The sequence below is a fragment of the Salvelinus namaycush genome, chromosome 5 (assembly GCF_016432855.1).
Source record: "Salvelinus namaycush isolate Seneca chromosome 5, SaNama_1.0, whole genome shotgun sequence".
NCBI lineage: Eukaryota > Metazoa > Chordata > Actinopteri > Salmoniformes > Salmonidae > Salvelinus > Salvelinus namaycush.
This window is the reverse complement of record NC_052311.1, coordinates 34503537-34517796: the sequence shown is the minus strand read 5'-3', so window position 1 is coordinate 34517796 and position 14260 is coordinate 34503537. Positions and strand designations below refer to the sequence as shown.

At 42.7% G+C, this 14260-nt stretch overlaps 1 protein-coding gene across 1 annotated transcript in view; it reads left to right on the top strand.

Moving 5' to 3' along the window:
- il1rapl2 (interleukin 1 receptor accessory protein-like 2) overlaps nucleotides 1-14260 on the top strand; it is a gene marked incomplete at its 5' end in the record, with an annotated part of 132511 nt that overhangs the window by 68521 nt on the left and 49730 nt on the right. The window lies entirely within an intron of this gene.

The following is a 14260-nucleotide window of genomic DNA, read 5'->3' as shown; positions in this document are numbered from 1 at the left end:
GTTCTGCCATATTGTGAACACTATTCAGTTCTACTACCTCGTGCAGTGTTCACATTCAGTTCTGCCATATTGTGAACACTATTCAGTTCTACTACATTGTTGCATGTAATTTTACGGTTTCCATGAGAAGTTACTTCATTTGGGCTTTTGTTAACCTTGCTTTACAGATACAGTAATTGTATACTCTGCTCTAGGTCAAGGTGTTCTGTGGGTGATTGGCACTTGGTACACCAATTACCCTCAGTGTTCAGTAGTCTTGCTAGAAGAAACCAGGCTGAATCCAAGCTGTTTAACAAATGATGTGTATTTTTCCCAGTTTAAGAACAACCCTGTTACCCAATCAGTGCATAATAGCTTTCTGGATAATACACAAACTGGACCTTATATGCCTTGCTTTACAACCCCAGGACATTTATTGCAGTTCTTCCTATGGAATAAATATCTTTACTGCTTTGCCATTCTCAATCGTTACCTTTCTCTGCGTGGTTATTATATTTCTGATAGGATGAAGAGTCGGGCAGCCCCAACCCAATTAAACTTAATAGAGTGAGCAGTCTGTATAACACAGCATAAATCTCTCTCATCCAGCAAGCCCCCTGCGCCCTACAATGGATTTCACACCTTCTGTCACAGGCATTCCATCCATGCGCATCAGGATTTATCGAGTGCCTGGGCGTCTGGAGAAAGAACCCCTAACTACGCCTGATACAGGAAAAAAATATCTCTGGCAGGGTGTGTGTGGTGAGCGTTTGCTCCAAAGGTATTGCCGTGTGAGTGAACGTTAGTGTATGTTAATAATTGCTCGTAAAGTGTAAACACGACTTCCTCGTACAATATTGTCAATTTCTCTTATGTTGTTGTTGTTTTTTAATCTCAGCAATGGGGTACGAGGATTTCGTATCGATTTTATGTATTTGATATGAAAAAAAATGCTTTTTTTATGTTAAGTTGTTTGTTTGAATGATGAATAGATAGGGAACAGGGAATGGTCTGGGCTGCTTGAAGGAGAGAAAGTATAAACCTTGGGTGTTGCTAAGGTAATGGCTTTCTCAAGGATCCATTCTCCCTCTGAGGCGAAGGAACTGGTCATTTGTACTGAAATAGGCACCCTAATAACAAAAAAGATATTTACAGCTTTGTGAGCCATGACTATACCCAGTCTTGTGGTCATTGTTGCTTTATCTGCAAAAAAAATAGTAGGAAGAGTGACACTGTCTCTAACTGACACACAGTTTTGTTATACTCATAGACTAACAAATACTGAGAGTGTTGAAATTAACAAAGGCTGGAATAAATATGGATGTAGATTTGATCAACCTGTCCCTTACCATTACTCCTTGTAATCCACATAAAACATTTATGACGTGAATGTGAATATGCTTATGGCTCAAGAGACCTAACAGATTGAATTAAGTCCTTCTATATGATATCCAATCCGCATCTCATCAAATTAAATGTGAGCTGTTAACTGCTCCGCCTCGAATGGGCAAAACAGCAGCGTCCCCTGAAAAAGGAAAGGGCTCCTTGACAAGAACCTGTAGCCCCACAAAATTGGTAATTAATTGTTGTGCGGCAGGCACTGTGGTGAGTTCTGGCGGCTGGACCATTAGGCCACAGCTGTCAGTGTTTATTAGCTGAGGAGACGCTAAGTGCAGAGAAGATTTAATAGCTCCATGGAAATCAGCTCCCCCGTACCCTTTACACGAGAAGGGCCTATTATTAGCCACAGGGCGCCTGATTAGCCGCCGGAGCATCTGAGAGGAGTGACACGATAAAGGAGAGGACCAAGGAGAGGAGAGCGTTGCGCCGCTGTGTCTCTGCTCTGTCTGTGGTTCTGCCTACTCTTCATGGACAGCCCCACGCCACAAGGGCCCTTCCAGCAGAGGAGGCGGAGAGAAGAGGCCATATTAAGACACAACGCCTGAGATTACACTGAGGCTCCTGGCTAGATGGATACACTGCAGGAGGAGGGTGGGGGGGTATTGTTAGCACGATGTTCCAGGAAAGCACATTATTCATCTCAAAAAGGGCCTATTTTTTGTGCATTAATGTCATATCATGAGCAAAATCCTCATACTGTATATAATGTAGGATCTTAATTTGACCAGTTTCTCGGAGCAGGAAAAAATATTTATCCTGCAGCAACAGGAAATGTGAATTATTGTGTGGATTAAAATGAATGGACATTTTTGTAGGGGCTGATACATTTTTAGTTAGGGCAAATCAAGTCAAATAAAATAAAAGTGCAAATTACAAACTTTAGAAGCATTTTTAAACGTAGAATACATTACAAGTTTGCATTTCCTGCAACAACAGGATGATCAAATTAAGATTCTACATCTGTAGTTTGTCTTGACCTCAGGTGTGCAATAACCCAAAATGGCAGACCATAAATACCACTGTTGAATGAACGCCACATTCCCACATATTCACCTTGATCTAATCACAGGGTCGGTGACAAACGGGCAGTGTCATCCTCACGTAGGCCAATCCAATTATGTGAATGCATTCAGTTCCCCCACAGTGCACCAAGCATGGCTCCAGCATCTCCTGCTTCTGCTTGGCTCTTCAGTTTCTTGGAATTTGTGACACATAGGAAGACAAATATGTCTCTGTAATGCGGAGGGGTGGATTGGCACTCCATCAGTGTCTGGGTATTTATGCTTGATATAAATATCCAGAGAGTGACAGGAAACAGAGTTGGAGGCCCATCCCGTTGAGCGCAGAGAGAGCTGGGTGTCAGAATGATAGAGTAACGGCAGAGCGTTTGCGCTCTGTGTAGGAACATATCTCTCTCACTATAATTTGTCATCAGAGTTGGTTGCAAGACTCATAAATATGTTAATTAGCTGTGTTTGCAACCTTGAGTGAGGGAGAGAGGGGGAGAGTAAGAGGAGGAGAGGAGTCAGTGGGGTGGGGTACAGAATCCCGCTGTGTGTTGTGTGTATCTGAGAACTACAGAATCAAGTTGTAATACTTAACATTGATCAACCGCAGGGTATTATGGCAGTAGGAATAGCTTTGCCTTCAGCTTATTGTTTTATGATGTGTTTGCTGTGTGTTTATTCCCATGCTTACACTGTACGCCCCATACAGTATGTAGTACACATTTATAAAGGTCTTAGCTTCTGGCAGTAGGTCGTTCTACCTCTTCTTGGAGCTGAAGTACATTAACAGAGCCTGTTAAGAAACATTCATATTAAGAAACATTCATTCCTTTGACACAACTCTCACAATAAAAAGCAAGCTAATTAGTGCTGGTTTGTTAGAGCAATGATGTACTTTTAATGCCAGTTTACCTTGGAAGTTGCTATATATGGCATATTTACTTTCATTTGTTTCAAACAATGTGTATAGTACACAGTAGTATATGATTTACAGTACCAATCAAAAGTTTGGACACACCTACTCATTCAAGGGTTTTTCTTTATTTTTACTATTTTCTACATTGTAGAATAATAGTGAATACATCAAAACTATGAAATAACACATATGGAATCATGTAGTAACCAAAAAAGTGTTAAACAAATCCAAATATATTTTTGATTTTAGATTCTTTAAAGTAGCCACCTATTGCCTTGATGACAGCTTTGCACACTCTTGGCATTCTGTCAACCAGCTTCACCTGGAATGCTTTTCCAAAAGTCTTGAAGGAGTTAGCACTTATGCTGAGCACTTGTTGGCTGCTTTTCCTTCGCTCTGTGGTCCAAGTAATCCCAAAACATCTCAATTGGGTTGAGGTCGGGTGATTGTGGAGGCCAGGTCATCTGATGCAGCGCTCCATCACTCCTTGAATTCTAAATAAATTACTGACAATGTCACCAGCATAGCACCCTCACACCTCCTCATACGTCCACCTACTCTGCGTCTCACAAAGACACGCCGGTTGGAACCAAAAATCTCAAATTAGGACTCATCAGACCCAAGGACAGATTTTCACTGTTCTAATGTCCATTGCTCGTGTTTCTTGGTCCAAGCAAGTCTCTTCTTCGTATTGGTGTCATTTAGTAGTGGTTTCTTTGCAGCAATTCAACCATGAAGGCCTGATTCACACAGTTACTTGAACTCTGTGAAGCATTTATTTGGGCTGCAATTTCTGAGGCTGGTACCTCTAATGAACTTATCCTCTGCAGTAGAGGTAACTCTGGGTCTTCCTTTCCTGTGGCGGTCCTGCTTGATGGTTTTCGCGTCTGCACTTGAAGAAACTTTCAAAGTTCTTAAAATTTTCCGGATTGACTGACCTTCACTTCTAATGAGTAATGATGGACTGTCGTTTCTCTTTGCTTATTTGAGCTGTTCTTGCCATGATATGGACTTGGTCTTTTCCCAAATAGGGCTATCTTCTGTATACCACCCCTACCTTGTCACAACATAACTGATTGGCTCAAACGCATTAAGGAAAGAAATTCCACAAATTACATTTTAACAAGGCACACCTGTTAATTTAAATGCATTCCCAAGCTGTCATCAAGGCAAAGGGTGGCTTCTTTGAAGAATCTCAAATATAACATATATTTTTATTTGTTTAACACTTTTTTGGTTACTACATGATTCCATGTGCTATTTCATAGTTTTGATGTCTTCACTAGTATTCTGCAATGTAGAAAATAGTAAAAATAAAGAAAAACCCTTGAATAAGTTGGTGTGTCCAAACTTTTGACTGGTACTGTATATCAAATATGTATTATAAAACATTTTACCAAGCCAAGAAAGAACAAAGACAGTGATCATCATGCACGTTTCATTCCAAAATCCACATCTGCAATTTCCGTTCTGCCATTTCGCTGATCCTTTTGTTCTGTTTTGTTCTCAATTTTCATGTCATTCTGTTTCCCAAAATATACTTGCCAATAAAACTGTCACTTGTGATTGTTTCAGAAAGGTCTGCAGATTTTTGTTTCCAATAACAAGGGTGGGAGGTAGGGGGAATGACCAACTGGATATCACAGTGTCATTCTAATTGCAGGGGGAATATTTCTTGATCTTTTTATAATTAAAGATTGCCAATCTGGTGTACAAAAGCCCAAGGAGGTCCCATTCCTCATGACTCGTTACTAGTCAGTCAAAGATTAACTTGACATGGCAGTTTGCTAACATTGATCAAATGAAATATGATAGTCCTCAAAATATAGAGCACATAGCCTACTGGCCATGATCATAGTCCATAATGGTTTTCAGCAATTAAATAAAGAGTGATATCTCTCTCGGTCGTCAAAAGAGTGTGAACCTCAAACTAGCAAATGAACCTCAAACCTCGTTTCAGTCTGAATGAACTTCCCTTTCGTCCATAATTAAGCCACTGTCTTCAAAGCCTTGATAAAGACAGTAATTACCCTGTTAACATCAGAAAAACGTAATTATTTTGTATCCTATATAAATGTTTTTCTCCTGGTTGCTAGACCACATCGCCAGGCGCCATTGGCTCTCTCTGTGTCTGTTGTTAGCATGCAGATGCACAAGTCAGATCATCTGTAGTAAAATAATAATAAAGGCAGCTAATTAGTGGTATAATGACTTGTCCTTGACAGGAGCTTCTCTCCTCTCCTCTGCAGCACAGAGAGCAGCCATGAGAGCTCTATTAGGGATGTGTATAGAAGTCCAACCTTCCAAGTCCTTTCATGTTGCGTGTGCTGCCTGCTAAGTATACAGCCGCTCATCTAGAGTGCGGAGGCGGTAGTGTGTGTTGTGTATGGATGGGAGATAGCTAGCTATCACAGTCATTGACATGGGGTAAATGAACTCGTGAAAATCATATTTTTAAATTCCCTGCTGTCTTTTATCGGTTCGATACAGCATACAAAGTACTGTCTTGAGACCAGATATCATATTCATTATGTACCATGTTGTCTATGAATATGTTTAGTATTAATTTATCTTCCAGTTTAACTAGTTCAACAATGTTTTTATGTCGATTAGTGCCATTAACCTCTTGACACGTGCAGATGTGTCTAAATCAGACCCTCGTCCCACCTCATCCTATCCCTCTCACCCCACCACAAACACACACACCACTTCTCTATAACTCAGTTTGCGATGCAGCTGGCCTCAAAGACCAGTCAAACTATAAAGCAAGTCATAATGCAGGCACCAGGGATGAGGGTGTGAGCATGTGGGTCTGGGCAGATGAGATGTAGTTGTTGTTTGTGTGCGTCTGTAAGTTGATGTTCTTATGTGTATGATTGTATCTGGCTGATTTAAAAAATAAAAATAAAAAAAAATAAAAAATAAATATATGACCAGGGTCACTCACCATCCCCCAGGTCCCCTATCTACAGAGGAAAATCAGTCCCAAATTGGCAAACATCCTATCGGTCTAACTCTATCCTGTGCTGAAAAGAACCGAGATAATGGAATAGAATTACCTCTCTCTGTCACCCTGTGGGAAAGGAATCAACTTTCTGGTCACTGTTCCAGAGAGTGAGTGGATATTAAATAAAACGGTTGGCGCCAAGGGAATGGGCACTGGGCATGGGCTGGTCCTGGGGTCAAAGGTAACCCTGTGGCATGGCCAGAGTACCAGACACAAGAAGCTAGCCTCTCTATATTAACACACACATCCCTCTATAGGCTGCTGGGAGCTGGGTTACATCACAGCACAGTGCAGGCCAGGTGACACATCCACCTGACAGGCCAGTGCATTGCAGCAGTTGATTGTGCTGCTCCAACAGCTCCCTTTGAAAGGACGACAAGTGAAATGAAAATGTCAAGCCATTTGCACGGTTTGTTTCACAACACATTTATGCCTATCACAGGTGTTCTTTTAAAATGCAAATGCTGGCCGTTTTTTTTTTTACGTTGAAAGCTGCAGAAAAGGCTCTTTGTGCCCAGCCTAGTCATGAATAAATCCCTTATTGAAATTGCATGATACCTTTTGCCTTGAATCTGTAGTACTAGGAAGTCTTTACAAGGATACGGCACTAGATGAACGCTCAAAGACCCCCTTTTAGCGTTCATCCAGACTCATTTGGTGCTCTCTGATGATAGGGTGACATTAGATATGTGTATGTATTGGGCAGGACCAAATATACTTGTTATTGTGGACTGCAGGTCTGGCAGGCTTATCCAGTTATCAGTGTGTGTGAAGTCAGATTCAACATACTGCGGTAGATGAGGAGCTTGTGTGCCCTTTTAAGGCCTAATGTTAATGACCTTTCTGTGAGCTCTGCGGTACAGCATGACACGTAGCTACAGTATCCACAGGCAACGTTACAAAAGATAAAAAATCATACAGAACTTTACAGAATGTGTGATAAAAAATGCATGAAAAAAAAAACTAGTACTGTAGTAACAAACCCATATTTTTCCTAAAGGTATTTAGGTTCCTAAAGGATTCCTAAAGGTAATCAGTATCCGTCAGTTGCATTTTGTGTTTTTTTTTTTTTACATTGAAGCTTTGACTACATTTTTATATCTCACCAAGACTATGCCAAGTCACCAACTAATCAGTTATATACTGTACAGCTAGCTTCATGTATGACCTCCAGTGGTGTCAGTGTGTGGTTTGGTTGTTTTTACGCTTTAAGACTTGTGGCACTCAGGATAGCGATGGAAAGTTCAGCTCTTTTTACTGACTCAGATCTTTTCGACTCGTTCAGTCAAAAGAACTAATCTTTCGACTCATTTCGTTCATTTGAGTCAGTAATGCCCAGAGCACGCAGGACCTCCTACCGGTTAACGATGAACTGAAAACTCGAAATAGTCATCATTCTACAAGCCTCTTGTTCACATGTCGTTCACCATAAGGGGCTTATTGGAGCTGTCATTTGTGAGTGAGACTTGTGAAAGTGTGTATGTTTTGGTTCTACAAAGCTGTGCCCATCATAACATTCAATACAATGTACATTTGTCAATAGCTAAGCATACAAATAAGAGCATTTCTTGGCACACTCTTAGAAAAAAAGGTGCTATCTAGAACCTTAAAGGGTTCTTTAGCTGTCCCCAAAGGAAAACCCTTTTGAAAACCCCTTTTGGGTTGCAGGTCGAACCCTTTTGGGTTCCATGTAGAACCCAGCATTCTACATGGAACCCAAAAGGGTTCCACCTAGAACCAAAAATGGTTCTACCTGGAACGAAAAAAGGTTATCCTATGGGGACAGCCGAAGAACCCTTTTGGAACCCTTTTCTCTAAGAGTGTACATTTGAAACGAGGTCTAGTTGTGGCCGCAAACGGACTAGATTGTGAACGACTCTTGGCGGAATGCATTGCTTGACTGCCGTGAGGGTGATAAGCACAATATCATTTGAAAACTGCAGCACCCTAAACGATTCGTTCCGAAGTTCGAGTTTGTTGAGGATAAACTGTGTGTTTTGGTTTGACAAAGCTGTGTCCACCATAACATTCAATAATCAATGAATTGCATTCATTCTTGCACCATGCGATTAATTATCAGTTCTGAACATGTATTTTTCTTCTCTATGCTAACTGCAGCATGATCTATTATGCATATATGACAGACAGTTGTCGGTTGGAGCACTTCTCCTGAGTCAACGGAGGAGCACGTATTAATCCTGCTGTAGAATTCATTGCGGCCAGCAGGTCAAACGAACGACTAAAATGAACGAGTCACTCAGAAAAATAATCATGGCTCTCAAGTCAGTAAAAATAATCATTCAAGGCCTCCCGGGTGGCGCAGTGGTCTAGGGCACTGCATCGCAGCGCTAGCTGCGCCACCAGAGACTCTGGGTTCGCGCCCAGGCTCTGTCGCAGCCGGGAGGTCCGTGGGGTGACGCACAATTGGCCTAGCGTCGTCCGGGTTAGGGAGGGTTTGGCCGGTAGGGATATCCTTGTCTCATCGCGCACCAGCAACTCCTGTGGCGGGCCGGGCGCAGTGCGCGCTACCCAAGGGAGCCAGGTGCACGGTGTTTCCTCCGACACATTGGTGCGGCTGGCTTCCGGGTTGGAGGCGCGCTGTGTTAAGAAGCAGGGTTGGGTTGTGTTTCGGAGGGCGCATAGCTTTCGACCTTCGTCTCTCCCGAGCCCGTACGGGAGTTGTAGCGATGAGACAAGATAGTAATTACTAGCAATTGGATACCACGAAAATTGGGGAGAAAAGGGGGTAAAAAAAAAAAGAGTCGTTCACGAACTGCATAGCACTAGTTCAGGAGTGAATGTTTAAAGGAAAAGGTCAGGTGTGTTCTGTTTCGACAGATATGACCTCGATGGGGCAGTTTTATGTAACGTGCGGTAACCACAAATGTTCTTTCCATAGATTGTGTCTGACATAAACAATGAATACTTTGTGGCATAAACCATTCCTAATGAAAGGTGCATGTCAGCTTTCGCATCTCTGACCTGTAAAGGAGTGAGTGTATTTGATATATTCATATTTGTTGTTGAGGAGTTTGTGTGTTTATCTATTCCCAACAGAGATGATGGATTATGTTTGAATCAGTAATATAGTGGTATGAAAACACCATAGTATAACCTCACAATTGCTTATGCTACATTGATTTTGAATTAATAGCTCACATGCAGTGCACTGTCCTTTTTCAGCACATGGCACGGACCATATCCTAGTTTAAAACTCTAATTCCGCACCAATCTCTTCCAAAACCAAAGGAAATTGAGTGAAATTAGATTTGTATTAAAATGAAATCCCTGGCAGACCCCTAGGAGGCTCAGGATGTGATTGTGAATATGAAGATTAGTCTTGACCCAATGTGTTCAGAATGTCACCTCTGAACTTCAGACAGCCACAGAATAGTTTTAATTCTAGATTGCCACATGTAAGTTTTACCTAAATCCGCCGCTCTTTTCAGTCAGGATAGTTAGAAGGTTAATTCATACAGATCTGCATTGCCCTGTTCACTCTCTCTCTCACTTCCACTGTCAGACCTGTACTTCTGACGTACATTTCCATGAAGTAAGTCTCTCTGGAGTCAACCTGAGGTCAAGGAGTTTCTCAGTACTTACTCTTGGGTCCCATAAGTGCAGTCTGACCATTCCATACTGTACATCTTTACAAATCTCTAATCAGAGGGGATTTGCCCTAAAGTGACATGTTTTGTCTTGTTTCTTGCACCACTTTTACCATGCATTCATAGACTGGATATACCAGACAATAATGGAAGACAGAAGCTTCTATTACCCTGCAGTGGTCAGACCTGAGGAGAGCTGTCAATCGACCACTGTTACCCAATAAAATCCCTTTGCCCTCCATCTGTTGCAGTCCTATAGCTATTCTAAGTTTATGCCCTAGTTTCCTTACTCATTTCTATCTCATAATTATGATACTACAGTGACAGCCCAGTAGTGACTCACGCTGTATCAAGATATATACTGGTCGTCGCAGTGGTGGCACAGGGCTACTCATTTCTCCTAGGTGGAGATTTTCTCTTTTCCCCCTCTTTCACCTGTCCATCTCCTTATTTGAATTCCATGCTGTCACTGTCACTTGTCCACTCATTGTTGTCATCTATCGCCCACCATGTGCCCTTAGAGAGTTCCTCAAAGAGCTTTGACAGCTTGATAAGCTCATTTCCTGATGATGGCTCACTGCTCTTCATACTTGGCGACTTCAACCTCCTGACTTCTGCCTTCTAATAATTTATTTCCCTCCTTGCCTCTTTTGACCTCACCCTTTCCCAGTCCCCTCCCACTCACAAGGCAGGAAATATGCTTGACCTCATCTTTACTAGAGGCTGTTTGCCTACTATTCTCACTGCAATCCCCCACCAGGTCTCTGATCACTACTTTGCTTCCTTTTCTGTCTCCCTTTCCTCCAACCCTAGCCACTCAGCCCCTACCCAAATGGTCATGCGCCATCTCAATCTTCTCTCTCTCTCTCTCTCCCACTACTCTCTCCTCTTCTATCCTATCATCTCTCCCTTCTGCTAAATCCTTCTTCCTCCTGTCTCCCTTTTCTGCCTCTTCAACCCTACTCTCCTCCCTTTACGCATCCTATGACTCTCACTGTCGGCCCTCCTCTCCTTTTCCATGGGTGAGTGACTCATTGTGAGCTTACAGAACAGGCTGCAGGCAGCTGAGCAAAATTGGAGGAAAGCTAAACCTCCAGAGGACCTATCATCCTTCCACTCCTTTCTCTCTACCTTCTTTTCCTCTGTATCTTCTGCTAAAGCCACTTTCTATCACTCTAAATGGCAAGCTTCTGCCTCTAACCCTAGGCAACTCTTTTTCACATTTACCTCCCTTCTTAGTCCTCCACCCCTCCCTCCTCCCTCTCTGTGGACGACTTTGTCAACCACCTTGAAAAGAAGGTTGACGACATCTGCTTCCCATTCATTCAGCCTATTGAGTCCACTGGTTCCATTCACACAGAACTACCCTACACCTTGACCTCTCCAGATGAAATCTTGCGACTAGTGAGGTCCGGCCTCCCGAAAACCTGCCCACCCAACCCCATCCTCTCCTCCCTTCTCCAGACCATCTCTGGAGACCTTCTCCAATTCCTCACTTCCCTCATCAACTCATCCCTGACTACTGGCTGTCTCCCTTCTGACTTAAAAATGTCAGAGTCGGTCCCCTCCTCAAGAAACTAACACTCGACTCCTCTAACGTCAAAAACTCACGGATGGGCGTCTCAGGCTCTGCAAACTTTTGGATTGCAACTTCTTGGCAGGCCACTCCAACCAGGTTTCATTGAGAGAATCTGTGTCTGCACCACATACTCCCATGACTTGGGTCCCCCAGGGCTCGGTTGTAGGCCCTCTCCTCTTCTCTCATATCCTCACATGGTCTCTCCTATCATTGTTATACGGATGACACTCAAATACTTTTCTCTAAACCCCCTTCTGACAGCCAGGTGTGCCTGGCCGATATCTCAGCTTTGATGTCGGCCCACCACCTCTTGCTCAACCTAGTCAAGATGGAGCTGCTCAAGATGGAGTTGTCAACTAGACGGTGTCTGCCTCCCAGAGAGCAAAGAACCTTGGTGTGACCCTGGACAACACCCTGTCGTCCTTTGCAAACTTCAAAGCAGTGACTCACTCCTGCAGGTTCATGCTCTAAAACATCCGTAGAGTACGACCCTACTTCACACAGGAAGCGGCACAGGTCCTAATCCAGGCCTTTGTCATCTCCCGTCTGGACTACTGCTACTCGCTGTTGGCTGGGCTCCCCGCTTGTGCCATCAAACCTCTGCAATTTATCCAGAATGCTGCAGCCCGCCTGGTGTTCAACCTTCCCAAGTTCTCCCATGTTACCCTGCTCCTCCGCACACTCCACTGGCTTCCAGTCAAAGCTCGCATCCACTACTGTTTACAGAGCAGCAAGAGGAACTGCCCCTCCATTCCTTCAGGGTATGCTCAAATCCTACACCCCAAACCGAGCCCTCTGTTCTGCCAGCTCTGGTGTCTTGGCCCTTCCACCCATATGCGAGTGCAGCTCCCGCTCAGCCTAGTCCAAGGTCATCTCTGTCCTGTAACCCCAATGGCGGAACCAACTTCCCCCTAAAGCGAGGACAGCAGAGTCCCTGCCCATCTTAACAAAAAACCCTTCAAAGAGTATCTTAAATTATCACACAGCCCCCCCCCCCCCTCCCCCTCGCACCCCCTTCTCACAGCAACCTCTAACACTCTCACTTGACTTTTTTTTAAAAATCCTTACTAACTCTGATTTTGCTGATAACTACTTGATTGAGGAAAAATGTACTTACTATGACTTTTTATGTGGTTGTCCCACCTAGCTATCTTGAATGCTCTGGATAAGAGCGTCTGTTAAATGACTAAAATGTAAATTTAATACCATCATAATGATTCTTCATTTTGTTAATCTGGGTAGTTGTGCGTTTGAAATAGCCCAAAAGGCTGAGAAGGTAATTAACCTGTGCACAAATTGAAGATAAGGTTGAATCTAATTTAATATTTTTTTAACGATGGTCATGAACCCCATCATTTTTAAGTTACCCATCAAGTACTTGTTAATTAGATGTCTGCCAAGATTGGACTCAATACGGAGATGGTACTGGACTTTCTTTAGACCGCATACTGGAACGCTGGAAGTTTTCTAAGTATCAACCTCCCACCCATCCTGGTTTAGTTTAACAGATACGAGGAATTGCTCCAAACCATGGCAGCTTAATTTCCTGTTATACAGGATATTGAATGTATCCATTTCCAGAGATGATGAATTGTTGATTATCTGTTCTCTCCTAAAGTAGTTTGGTGTGTTTTTGAGGTTCTGGTACCGTACCTTAAGTGTGTGAAGCCTCTGAAAAGTATCTTCTTTTCAATGGTGTCACTTATTTTAGTAAGGCCATCTTTGATTATTATTTTTTTTATCTATGTTTATCCTCTGATCCTGGGTTTATGTTCGCCAGTCAAGGTAATCAAACAAAGCAATAATATCTATTTGTTTCTGTAATAAAATAAGCTTGATGTTAGGAGAGGGAGAGATGAAACCCTCCTGCCCACTGACAATAAATAATAAGTCCAGGGAATTAATAATAGCAATAGAAATGTCTTGGATTTACTTATAAAATGATTAAAGGTTAATCACGTTGTTAAGAGTCCACGTTACCACAATAAACAGTTGAAGTCGGAAGTTTACATACACTTAGGTTGAAGTCATTAAAACTCGTTTTTCAACCACTCCACAAATTACTTGTTAACAAACTATAGTTTTGGCAAGTCGGTTAAGACGCCTACTTTGTGCATGACACAAGTCATTTTTCCAACAATTGTTTACAGACAGATTATTTCACTGATAATTCACTGTATCACAATTCCAGTGGGTCAGAAGTTTACATACACTAAGTTGGCCCTTCCATCCATATGCGAGTGCTGCTCCCGCTCAGCCTAGTTCAAGCTCATCTCTGTCCTGTAACCCCAATGGCGGAACCAACTTCCCCCTAAAGCGAGGACAGCAGAGTCCCTGCCCATCTTTAAAAAAAACATCTGAAACCCTACCCCTTCAAAGAGTATCTTAAATTATCACACAGCACCCCCCTCCCCCCCTCGCACCCCCTTCTCACAGCAAGGGCCTTTAAACAGCTTGGAAAATTCCAGAAAATGATGGCATGGCTTTAGAAGCTTCTGATAGGCTAATTGACATAATTTGAGTCAATTGGAGGTGTACCTGTGGATGTATTTCAAGGCCTACCTTCAAACTCAGTGCCTCTTTGCTTGACATCATGGGAAAATCAAAAGAAATCAGCCAAGACCTCAGAAAAAAAATAGTAGACCTCCACAAGTCTGGTTCAATTTCCAAACGCCTGAATGTACAACGTTCATCTGTACAAACAATAGTACGCAAGTATAAACACCATTGGACCACGCAGCCGTCATACCGCTCAGGAAGGAG